Below are 13,402 nucleotides of genomic sequence, written 5' to 3'. Positions count from 1 at the left end.
GGCCTAGTCGCTGTAGAGGCTTTCCCCTACTTCGACAGTCCCTGTCTTACCGACAGAGCTATGTGCAATTCAAGTAGTCACGTTGCATTCTGAACTGGACCCCTCACAGGACTCATCCTCACTACGCGACCTTGGAAATAAAATCGGGGTTTTCCGGCAAACCACTTTTTCTAATTGTTTCATATGACCTTATTATTTGATTCCAATTCGTCTACATGCGATTAAAACTTACTCAACATCGCTCAAGCTCTTTTCTAGAACATTTTAAATTCTGTAATTGTAGTACCGTCATATTCCGAAGTCCCTCCTACGCATGCGCTTCTGATGGAAAGATGGATGGTCTCCGTAAATTACTAACTTTCTAATGTAAAATATCTGGAGACATTTTGGGGAAAATAAATTTTTTGGGGGGGGGGACGATCTCAATTGCCCTGATTTTTGAGCTAGGACGTACGTATTCACAGTGCAGTGACATAGCATGCATATGCCCTTGAGTACCGAACAAGAATATAATTCGTTCAACCGTTCAGGAGTTAGCGAGGAGTACAAACATACACGGAGACAGACAAACCAAAAACCTCTTTTCATATTGGGGGGGGGAGTTAGAACGTGTAAATCCGTCAAAATATTGATATAGAGTTCTTTCTCAGTCAAATACTTCCTCACACATACTACTCAAGGCGGGAAATGAAGAAACTGCCAACTGCTTCGCACTGAACGTAAAAAGTCGGTAGTCAGACCCTCGTTTGTACTGCAGTTCCTCATCATGTTCAAGTATCTCGAGCGGTCGGAACTGCAAAGACTGGCTCAAGGGGAAGCCGATGTTTGTCAATTAACTTGTGAGTCAGAGGTGTGCTAACTACGGCCCGCGGTGTTGTTCAGATATTACTAATCACACGTCCATATGTCGTTTAACAGGAGCCTGGAAAAAATTACAAATGAGTAGCTTCATAAATCTTACTCTTCACTTAGTTGTAGTGAGCAAGGACGATAAAATGGACGGGTCATGTAGCGCGTATGGGTAAAAAAAGGGTAAAGCGATCCCTGTAAGAGGCTGTCGAGGCCCATGGGGTTGTGAGACGTCGAGGCTCCTACATTTTCTAGATATTCGGCTAGTACTCATTTCTATTAGAGGCTGAGTCGACCCCAGGGCCACAGTGCGGCTGGAAGGATTAGGTCAATTGAAAAATCCAACAAGGAAGCGAAATGCATACAATATTGTACTTGGAAACCGTGAAGAGAAGAGACCACATGGGAGAAGTGGGTGTAAACGTGAGGATAATATTAAAAACGGTGATATATACCTATGGTGTGAGGATGCGGAAAGGATTCGTGTGGCTCAGGACAGGTACCACTGGCGATCTCTTGCGAATATGGTAATGAACTTTGGGGTTCCATAAAAGGTAGGGATGTTCTCGAGCAGCTTTTGAAGAAGTACTCAGCCAGCCGCAGGGGCTAAGTCCCCTGTGAAAGCAAGAGTGACCGTGCCCCGAAGCTTGCACACCCTGCAGAGGAATGTGGTAGCTAAAGCATCGAGATTGGGCGCCGGCCGACGCATTTCGTAACTGTGCCACTTTCGGTAACAAGACACACGTCTGCTACAGTCTCAACGGCAAAACCAGATGTAACGGTCCTATATCAGCATGACACTGTCCCCAGCGCCTTGAGCACGTGAAGGTTAGGTTGCCATTGCCAGAACATTTCTTACGTCACACGAACATTTATGTGCAAAATCGGAATTGCAGACTTAAATTACACTCTCACGTTAGGAGGAAAATAAGAAAAACTCTGTTTTTGAATTATTTCCAGTTTGGGCTCCGGAACTTACACAAGACAACAATGACAATTGAAACAATTATTTCTGTATTTAATTGTTCAACAAAAGGGAAAAAAATTAACGACAATCGTCAACTTTTGTACATTGCAGGAGAGGTAAACATGTTAAAGCTATTCGTATTACACTGTGTGTAAAACATACGCATGACCGCCATGTCGAGACGTCATCAACGTAAAGTTACTAGATTCTTACTGATTTTAGGCTTTCAAGGTGCCTAATTATTAATGTTAATTCTGTTTCTGGTTTGGTATATCATGTGATTGTGAGCGATGCGGCCGACTTTTCGGAGTTAAATACTGTCTCCATGAAGATGGCGTCGGTATGTACCTGCGAAGCATCGGCAACATCGACCAGAACAATATGGTGTAACAACCCAGTAACAGAATTTACATAAAATAATAGTTCATCAAAGTAAATCCATGCATGTTATTATACATTCACCCTACGTAACCAAACCTGTCCGACAGTGAAAATGGGCAATGCTGATCTACCCCAGAAAAGTGAAATGAAATACCTGGCCATGCATCTCGAAGGAAGACTGACATGGGCAAAGCACACCAAAACCAAAAGAAGACAGCTCAACCAAAAACGAAACAGATGCACTGGCTACTCGAAAGAAGATCAACAAGATCACCAGAAAGCAAACTCCTCCTATACAAAGCAGCACTTAAACCCATGTGGACCTATGGAATTCAGCTATGGGGGAAAGCCTCCAATTCCAACATTTAAACCCTCCAGCGCTTTCAATTCAAGACTCTCCGATCTATTCTTAGGGCACCTTGGTACATGAACCACCACAGGATCCGTGAAGACCTACAAATGAACGCAGTGCTCAGTCAAATAAAAATGCGGATTAACAATTACTTAATAAAATTATAAAACCACAGTAATGTACTAGCAGTGAACTTAATAGATGATAGCGAAATTACACTTAGACAGAAAAAATACACAGTCCTAGATCTACCAGAAGACCTGAGTAAAACCGCAATTCAAATCATAACTAAGTGAACAAAAAAAAATTATACGCGTTACGCCAGTGAGCATAACTCAAGAACGAGCCAGTACTTATTGAACATATATATTTATTTCAGACCATGCGGATTGTATGTAATAAATCTATGAGAAAAAAATAGATCCTGCATAATTTTTCTCCATTTCACAGCATCCGGACTGGCTCCGAGGCCCACCCAATCTCTTATCCAATGGATACCGAGGGTTCTTGTCCTGTGGGTAAACCGGCCGGGTTTGAAGCTGAACATCTAATGCCGAAGTTAAGAATGGTGGAGCTATACCCATTCTCACCCATACGTCGTCATGGCATGATAATTAATCAGTGGAACAACTTTTTTTTTTTCCTTGGCACTACAGCCCCAGTGGTCCTAGGCCTACCTCCATGAACTTCTCCGTTGACTTCGGTTTTTCTAGATCTAACACATTCGGTAGGACTCCTTGGGCGGGTGATCAGCTCGTCACAAGGCCTCTACCTGTACACAAACACAGAAAAACACACACAAACTAAACATCCATGCCCTGAGTCGGATTCGAACCCACGATCCCAGTTTGCAAGCGAGTGAAGACAGTACAAGCCTTAGACCGCTCGGCTACCGTGACCGGTTGTGGAACAAATTTACATTTCAATAAATCCTATTTTCCACGGACAAAGGGAACCACAGTCACCATACCGGAAATTTTGTTGTGCCCTGAAAGATGCTATAGGCAAAGCTTGCATAGAACTCGACAGTGTTGCCTTTGCAATTCATTAAATATCCACCAACAACAAAAATTGTGGGAATGCATATGAAAACCTTAAGATCAGAAAGAAAAGCGAGTGGAAAATTACTGCATGAAACAAAACCAACAACCAATTCCAGGAAAACCAGTAGAGGAAATGACTTAAGTTTTATGGTACACGCCTACCGCTAGCGTCATTTGTGGAGCAAAAACTCAACCCCAAACAACTTATGAAAGGTATATCAGCGCACGTCTTCCTTCTCTACAAGTTCCCAGCCTCCTTATTAATAAGGGAAATTCACATGGGAGATATTTCCTAGCTTGGTTTCCAATCGGATTTGTTAAACACGCCAAAACCGAAACCTGCGGAGACGGAAACTGATCCATTTTCCGAAACGTCGTGTTCTCTAGGACATCAGACGATGAGTAAACTCCAGAAAAGTAGCAAACCCCAAAATCTGGAGATCTTGATCATATCTATATCAACGACACGCACAAATGTTTTCTACAACGGGCCGTTTTTGAGAAAACTGATACATTTCGGTTTGAGTGTGAGGCGTATGAACAGGAATTAAACACAAGTGATTACTCTGGTGAAGAGTTCAGACTAACAAATTAAATCCAAATCTGTTCAGTCGTTTCGGAGATAAAATCAGTGACTGGAGCAACACCGATGTCCCCTTCGGACTATAATTTAATGCACTTTCTGCAGAATAAATCCACGCTTTGCTACTCGGTTACCAGCGTCCGGGTTTATGAGTCCCGAAACATTTCCATTGCCTTCAATCACATTTTTCCGTTATTTCAACAGTAGTCACCCGTTTATACCGATAAATTTACATAACTGCCTACGTCTCACTTTACGTAAGCTTGCGTATGTTCTTAAATTTTTACGGTTCATAAACTTGAGACCCGCAAGTCCATTGTTTACGTTCCCCAGGCAGAATGCAAAAACTAATAACCCTGTCACCCTTACATAACACACTCGCTCCATTGAATCCTGCGACTTTCTTACATAATTACCTACAAAACCTGTTAGGATTCACATAAAACCCCTTCGTGAATTGTTCTGGGAGGAATAAGGTACAAGTAAGGCTGTCCCTGTACCTAATCACCATGAAGACGTATAGAGGAGTGGAGGTATAGCTCCACCATTCTTGGCCTCGGCACTAGCTAGTTAGTTAGTTATTTAGAGAGGGTGGGTTTCCCCATGCACCGCGAGCAGTTTGATCTATTGTGCTTCCCTCTATGATATTCTACCAGTCTCTATACCCTACCGATAAATGGTGCGTACCATCAGTCCCGCCGAGCAACCGAGTTCGGTCACTTGCTTAGCGGTATCTATAATGCTTCCCCCATCTATCAGAGGCCTTAGAGACTATTGTTGGGCGGGAAACGTCCTGGAATTTGGCTCAGTGATCCCCTTTGGGGATATGAGGTTCTTTTACGTGCCGTAAAGTTACGACACGGGACACACAGCTTAAAGTCCCTCCCGGAGGACTTGTTCCCTGAATTTTTCCGCCCTTAAAAATTCGACGACCTCCGCCGGGTATTTGAACCCGCGTACCACGAGTCATGAGGTGGGAACGTTACCTCTAGACTACGGAGGCCGCTTTGGCCTCGGCACTAGATGGAGGTGAGTGGTCAGCTTCACGCCCCGGTCGCTTTATCCCCAAGGATAAATCCGCCGGTACCCATTGGGTAGGAGGTAGGGTGGGACCCAGAGTTGGTCTGGACGCTGTGGAGGAGAGGAAAGTCTCATGCCCCTACTGGGAATTGAACCCCGGCCATAGAACTCGTAGCCCGTCGCTATACCGACTGAGTTATCGGAGCTCTGGGGACGAGGACTCAAGGCAGTAAGAAATATTCCCAAGGGCAGGCACCCCACTGATGCAACAACAGAGAATTCTCTGTGCTTCTGGAGCGCCATGTGCATTGTCACGTGATTTGCTGAGTCGTCGTAACATGATGTGACGTTTCGATCTATTTCAGATATCTGAAACCAATTTCCCTGACATCTGCACCTCACAGGTAAGGTTCCTCTTGTCAACGCGTTGGACACAGTGACCTCAGACTCGCGATACTGACGTCCCACGGGTGGTGAGGGTGACGGCCCTCGAGGCTACTGCCTCTGGCCTATGTTAACATGTTCAAAGCGCTTGTCGCTAACAAAGGATATTATATGCAATCCAAAAGTTCCAGAAATTTGAATCTTGCGCGCGAATAGTTATGAGTACATCGAAATACCGCTAGGTGTCTCCCCGCACACCCTTCTTGAATCAACGTGGCAAGGGGCGTCGAGTTGAGTGGTTGGTTTTATTGTTGGTGAACGTATTTCCATCGTTGTGTTTCCGTGAGTTTGCGATTTTGCGATGGTTGACCTGAGAGAGCAGCGTGTCTGTATGAAGTTTTGTTTTAAACTTAAACGTATAATCACTATCAACATTCGTGAAACGAGAATGACTACATGCAGAACACTGTCCTCTGAGATGTAACGCCGTACATTCTGGTAGAAGCCCACCGACATTTCGGAGGGCAGTACTGCCTCCATCTTCAAGGTCGAAGAGTAAGCCAAGCAAGAAACCAGCAAAAAACACATGGGGCAGTACCGTCCTCCGAAACGTAGCCGTACTATACGGGGGTTATATCTCGGATGACAGTACTATTTAACGTAGTCAGTGCTGTGAGAACCTTAAGTCCAACATTTAATAGTGAAAGTTTTGCAACGAAAACTATTAACATGTTATTTCTGCTTGCGTCGCCATAGAAGCCAAAGCAGCAGAAGAGAAAAATGCTTCGTAAGGTTTTCTCTGAACTTGTCTACAAGCGGTCAGAAGGTGCACTACTTTTTATGCTGCCAGATCTGCAACAACACATTACATCAGCAGCGTGGAGGGAATTCCCCAAAGGTAAAGAACAGCGTGTGAACGGAGAAGTTCATGGAGGTAGGCCTAGGCCCACTTGGACTGTAGTGCCAAGGAAAAATAAAGGCCAGCGTGACCACATTGGGAATGCAGAACAGCTCAAGCATTTTTAACTTCAGCACTAGATGTGAGTGGTCAGCTTCACGCTCCACAGGCCTTACCTCCCAGGAATGAGCCTCCGCTATCATTTGATAAGAGGCTAGGTGGGTCCCAGAACCGGTCTGTACGCTGTGAATAAGAGAAGAATCGTTCCCTTTTACCGGAATCGAAACCCGTCACCTCGTACGTCTAGTTCGTAGCCTAGTCACTATACCGACTGAGCTATCATGGTCTTCGGTAATGTCACTAACAACGCTTATTATACTTAACGCCGCTGTTTGCAATAGTTCAGACAGAACGTCGAATAGTAATTGTGATATGGAGACCCGTTGCTAGGCAACGACCGCGAAATAAGCAAATATAACTGCCGTTACTAAGCAATGACCCGTAAGCGGTAACAAAGGAATGGTATTTTCTGTGCAGCCGTGCCGAGATTTTAAAGCAGGATAAGTTAGCAGTTGCAGTACTTTCCTGTACACCAAGAAAAATAACAAAAACCGCAGTTACGATTCGAACAGGGTACATCCGCAGTGTGCAAGTCTACACTGCTACACTATTGCTACACTAGCCTGGTCAGTAAAAGCAACGCGTAAGGGACAGGTCACGGCTCGGTCGGTCGGTATAACCTCACATGTGAACGTGTGTGAGTAGGTGAGCCTACAACGTCGTTCAACGCTTCCGAGTCTATTGGGACGCACACGACACACAGACAACACGTCTGGATTCAAACCGCTCACCCCTTTCCAGCCCCTCCCTACCGTACATTTTGTAAAATAAGCTTAAAGGGTTTAGAACATAACGGTGACTACACGCACCACCATGTAGATATTAACTGGTCGGACTTGGCCATTGAGGCCCAGTGTTTTCTGTGAGGTAGGAACTGAATGCTTGTATTAGAGGACAGATAGCTTCTCGGTTTCCTCTATCTTCAAGCAAATGCTGAGATGGCCCCCAACTTTCAAATAGATACTGCACGCTTCTCATGCGTCAAACTGGAACCCCTGTGCTGTATAGGCAACCAACTATATTATCAACACAAGTGTGCAACTCTCAATTAGTTATTAAACCAACATGACGCGACGCTATTTTCTTTTTGTTGTTATTTACCGACGCTATCGGCATCGATATTATATGTCGGACGATAATGAATGTGAAGCAGTTCGTGGAATCAGAACAGGTAGGGGAAACCCCTCTCACTGCTACTTCGTCACCACAAATCCCACACAAACTGAACTCGGATCGAACTCGGGCCGCCACGATGCGAAGTCGGCGACTTGTCACCTGAGCTATGGCAACGCCCACACACTTGTACGGCAAACTCTTTCGTTTGTTTTACCGTGTTTGTGTCCAGCAGACCGCCTCTGTGGTCTAGTGGTCAGCGTTCCTGGTTACAGATCCAGAGGTTGGGGTTCGATTCTCGGTGCTACCAGATTTTCTGAGTAGCGGGTCAGCCTCATGAGGATAACTGAGGAGATATTTGAATGGAAAAGTAGCGGCTCCGGTCTACAAAACCGATACTAAAGGCCGTGGGGATCGGTTGCGCTGACTACGTGACACCCTCTATCCGCAAAAGTTGGCACTTCACCGACAAGCGGCGGTCGCTCTGTCGGTATAGTTCGCTTGCGGACTATGTCCACGGAATTTTTTATTTGAATTAATAATTCACTTTTCTGAATTAATATTTGCGTACCAGGGATTCGGAGTCTGCAGAGATCACGTCCATACACTTCAGAATACTGAGAAAAAAAAGAGTGAGAAGTTTGGAGATGGTTTGCGCATGCGCACTTCGGGAATTAAAAATTAGAGTTTTCCTCGATGCGGACCGATACATGTCATTACACATCTCATCGGGAATTTTGAACGCAGCAGCTACGTCATACTGGTCCTTGAGTGGTTCCCATTCTCACGAAAATGTAATGAGTTTCCTGACCTGGCCTTTTCACTGGTGCGTCTGGTTTCCTGTACCCGAGCTAAATTAATGACTGCTCGTAAGTGTCAATACTTCAGACTTCCTGACGCTGCCAGATTCCAGAAATTTCCATATAAACACCTTATTACACGTCCAAGACAGCGGAATGCGATTTATAGGTTTAGGATAAAGTTGAATTAATATAGTAACATAAAACTTTGATATATGATACAGACTCCGTCCTAAGTGCAACAATTTATTGTAGGTCTTTCGTCTTACCCTCTTCTACACTACATGTTTCGGCCGTAAACGGCCATCATCAGGTGTATACACTCACGTAGCTGTTACACTGCACCCAGTTTAAATTTAAAAACATACAGGTCTTCCCAATTGTTCTCTTCGCCGCTGCTAACAGGATCTACTTCGCTGCTATTTGTCTGATTCGTACATCATCTTTGCTACCCACACACGTCAATTTTGACCTTCATGAACTGGCACTTTTAAAATCTTCAGTTCCAACTTTAAAAATTCTTTTAAAATTTTTCCCAAATTTAAAATTTAAAATTCTCAGGGTTACTCGCCCCATGTCTATAGTGCTGCAGCGGCTACTTCTTGTTTTCAGCACTGTACAGGTGTTATTCTGTGTAGGCTCCCTGTGTGCGTGCCGCTGCACACGTAGTGCAGAAGAGGGCAAGACGAAAGACCTACAATATATTGTTGCACTTAGGACGGAGTTTGTATCATATATCGTGTAGAGTGCGACAGGATGCTTAAATATAATATTATAAAACTTTGAATTTAAAATGTCAATAATAATCGGTTATAGATCAAGTTTTAAATAATTTTATCAATCGTCGATTGAAAGGAGCGAGGGTGCATCAGGGTCGATATACAACACGAACATGACTGAAAACAAGTGCAATTATAAACTATGATAGTATCTGTTTAACATTTAGTACGATAAATATGACGTATGCATGGATGGCTGTAGGCGAAGCGAAGGAGTGCCAGGCGATGGCCTACTAAGGATTATTTAACGTGGTTTTGAAGAATTATGTTGCACCAGCATAAACAGGTGGTTATTCGTGTTCTGCCAACGGCGGGCATCTCTCCCGGACCGGGATTCATCGTACTCGTATTAACAGTGTTTATCCATCCGGGATAGCTCAGTCAGTATAGTGACGGACGACGGGTTGGAAGGCCGGGGTTCGATTCCTGGCGAGGACAAGAGATTTTTCTCTGCTCTAGAGCGCCCCGATCGGCTCTGAGGCCCATTCAGCCTCTTATCCAATGGGTACCGGGGGGCTCTTTCCCTGGGGGTACAGCGGCCGAGGCGTGAATCTCACCATTCACCACCCTCAAGTGCCAAGGTCTTGAATGGTGGAGCCATACGTTCACTTCCCCTACGTTTTCATGGCGTGGTGTTTAATTAGTTAATTAAGGAAAGGGACAACTCTACGTTAGTGGCCACTGCCGACAGAGAAGATTATACGCGGAGGACAGAATTTAAGACCCATATTTTGCTTGATACGTTCCAGTTCGTATAGCGAGACTGAGATGAGCTGAAAACTGAAATTACAAATTCCTTCTCAGGGCCGTGAATATGAAGATTGCAATCTCTCGCAATGTAACGCCGTGTTATGTGGCAGACAGGTAGGAACGTTTCACAGAATATTCGTGTCTCCATTCCTTGTCAGACTATGGCCAGTCCTGATCTAGAAGCTTATAGTCGCTCATGTACTCAAGAAATTGCTGAACCCGAACGTTCATTACCGTGTTCACAAGATCCTGCTACTGATCCTTATTCTGAGCCAGATCAATCCAGTCTACAAGCTGAAATTCTGTGCTTTTAAAAGCCACTTCAAGAATATGCTTCCATGTACTCGTATGCATAGACTCTTTCCTTTGGATTATCGTTGCGCGCTACAGGCCTTGCCCAACTCGTCTTCCTTGAGCTGAGCATTACAAAGTGAGTATGAATACCTCTCCGTAGTAGTTTCTGGGATGTGACGCATTTCTGACTGGTAGAGAAGTACCCCCCCTCGTGTGTCTCCACCTTATCGTGGTGAGGGGGTTTGAGTATGCCAAGGACCCTGAGAGCTATACCAGCGGTAGCGTAGCTACTGGCAGGGCCTCCCTTGCTGGACAGGTCAAAGGGTAGGCATCAGACGAAGAGAGACACCAAAAACCAAAAACTGATGCCGGAAGCAGCGTCATCAGCAGCGACTTGAAGCACAGAGCAAATGATGCTCGAGATGGTTCAAGTTCGTATAGCAACAGGCGTGACCAGAGTGGTTTGAACGGCTGTTTTTCTGCGATGTGGAAAGCAAATGGAAAAACTACCACATTATCACTTTTCCTGGATAGTCTCTTTCCAAAAACAGAAGATCACATTAAGTGGAGGAACTGTTTTGGAAGATACTGTGGACCTGTCATCTGACAGTTACTGATCAATCAATCAGCGAAGTACCAATGTTTCCGTTGCTGCAGGTGCTTCCCCTCCGAAGCACAGCGTTACTACGAATCCTTCGTGCTTATGTACTCTGGCACAGACGGCAACAAACAGAAAGTCCTACCGGTTGAAGCAAGTGGTAAGGTTACGCACAAGGCGGTTAGTCGCCGGCTTCCCACCGCGGCGGCCCGAGTTCGTTCCCAGGTCAGGTAATGTGGGATTTGTGGTGAACAAGTGGCTCCGGGGGCATGTTTTCTCCCAGTACTTCGGTTTCTCTTGTCAATTCTCAATCCACGGACTGCTCCACACTCATTACGATCTACGTCCGGGACTGGTACAAGAGTTCGAATAGTGGCGGACGTACCAAGTGGACTCAGTCTCACCTCCCCCTACTCCAAGTAAATAAAAGAAAAACTTGTATGCAGTCGTCATATTTCGAAAGGGCCAGTGGTCCTGACAGTAATTCAAAGGCCTGGAAGAATCTAGCCTGTCTAGAAAACCGAGGTTAACGTCCGTGGGAATCCGTTGCGCTGACCACGCAACACCCTCTATCCGCAAAAGTTGGTACTAACTTCGCCAACAAGCGGCGGTCGCTCCGTCGGTATAGTTCGCTTGCGGTCTAAATGCCACGGAGTATTTTTTTTTGGAAGAATCTGGGAAACTCAGCAAGAAGAGAAACCTTGAGGTTGTTAATCCAGACCCCGGACCTCCCGACCTGCGTCACAGAGCGCAGTAAAATAATGTGAGAGCTGTTGGACGGACGGACTGATCAACGCTGTTCCAGCCTTCAAGTAATTCCCTCCTCCCCCTCCCACTTTGTCTTGGTCTACATATTTTCACTCTACATTTCCTCCACGACAACGCAAAAAAGGTACTTCGGGGTGCAGAAAATGCATGTACAGACTGCACGCGGTGAGCTGGCTGGATAATAAGTGCAACGCAGTAAAATCTCAGGCCACAAGACATTCTGACGTGGAACAACAAATACAACGCATTTAAATTGTAAAAGAGAATATATGGGCATTCAGGAACTTCATTGGGTATCGAAATGCGTGACGTCAGAAAGTAATCAAATGTGAGCTAGCTGAAGAAACAACCACAGACATTTACGCAGGAAACGGCATGACATGCGGTGGTGACCCCAGTGGACTTCCTACTGCCAGAGTGAAGAAACGCCCGTTTACAGTTCATTTCAATTAAGTAAAGTGCTAAAGCATCAAGGAAGGGTTTTCTTCCACACCACTTATTTATTGCAGATACAAATCCACTGGAACACCATGGCACAAAGCAAGAAACTCGTTCTACAGCATTTCGGCATAGTTTCAGCATGGTAAACGGAAGTAATTTTGATGCGCTTGCTCAGTTTTGTTAAACTATCTCCAAAACCGGGGCCGGTCACAGTAGCCGAGCGGTCTAAGGCATGCACTGTCTTCGCTCGCTCGGAAGCCGGGATCGTGGGTTCGGATCTGTTTCCTGTGAGGTACGAACTGAATTCTTATATATTATTCTTATACACTGCCGGTCACGGTAGCCGAGCGGTCTAAGGCATGCACTGTCTTCGCTCGCTCGGAAGCCGGGATCGTGGGTTCGAATCCCACTCAGGGCAGGGATGTTTGTGTGCGTTTTTCTGTGTTTGTCTACAGGTAGAGGCCTTGCGACGAGATGATCACCCGCCCAAGGAGTCCTACCGAATGTTTAAGATCTAGTAAACCGAAGTGAAACGGAGAGTTTCATGGAGGTAGGCCTAGGCCCAAATTGGGGCTGTAGCGCCACAGGAAAAAAAAAATCTTCAAAACCGTAGAACTCACGGGAAAAAGTATGGACTACAAATACGTTCTTCTCTACAACTGTTGTCCGAAACATCCGTCGCTCCGACAAATACTTTGCGAGTTGTACTCAAGATCAGGAGGGGAGTATACTTCGGTCTTCACGTGACGTGTCCGCTACTATTGTCCGATTTTAACTGAAACTGGAGTACGTTCACAAATTTTAGTATAACTCTCCACTCTAAATTGTCATTAAAATTACCCTTACAGCTTCTTTCATGTTAGGTGGGTCCCTTGTCACCACGTCATGGCGCGTCCTCAGGTTGCGGACGAAGGAGACGCCCTTCAGATCTGAAGATAAACTGAAAATATATTGAATAAGCAGTCGTGGACAGCCGACAAGAGGTGGTCCTCAAGATTGGGGGTTGGGCGTGGGGCTAACAACTCCTCACCGTAAAAAATAAGCTTGTTACGAAAATGTTCAAGGAGCCTCGGACCTGGACGGATTCTTTGGATAAAGGACCTAGGCGAAAGGAAATGGACATGAGATTTGGTACTTGAACTGTTAGAAGTGTGTATAGGGCAGGTTCCCTCAGTGAAATGGTGGAAGAAATCTCAAAATACCTGTATAAGTTACATTTAGGGGGAGTAAATAGCGACTGGCTACGGGGTGGACGGCCGAGG

At 45.3% G+C, this 13,402-nt stretch overlaps 2 protein-coding genes across 5 annotated transcripts in view; one reads left to right on the top strand and one right to left on the bottom strand.

Moving 5' to 3' along the window:
* Positions 1 to 13,402, bottom strand: part of LOC111865040 (elongation of very long chain fatty acids protein AAEL008004) — a 101,621-nt gene that overhangs the window by 71,433 nt on the left and 16,786 nt on the right. The window lies entirely within an intron of this gene.
* LOC111865041 (elongation of very long chain fatty acids protein AAEL008004) overlaps positions 12,132 to 13,402 on the top strand; it is a 34,673-nt gene continuing 33,402 nt past the window's right edge. Inside the window, exon 1 of one of the 2 annotated variants that reach the window (XM_023852756.2) lies at positions 12,132 to 12,282. The gene's annotated coding sequence lies outside the window, so the exon portion shown is untranslated. Of the gene's footprint in view, positions 12,283 to 12,399; positions 12,433 to 13,402 lie in introns of those variants that run through there. The other variant, XM_033751660.1, reaches the window with a different exon arrangement.

This window comes from Cryptotermes secundus, unplaced genomic scaffold (assembly GCF_002891405.2).
Source record: "Cryptotermes secundus unplaced genomic scaffold, Csec_1.0 scaffold971, whole genome shotgun sequence".
Lineage (NCBI taxonomy): Eukaryota > Metazoa > Arthropoda > Insecta > Blattodea > Kalotermitidae > Cryptotermes > Cryptotermes secundus.
The sequence above is the reverse complement of the archived record's forward strand: the minus strand, read 5'-3'. Positions and strand labels throughout refer to the sequence as shown.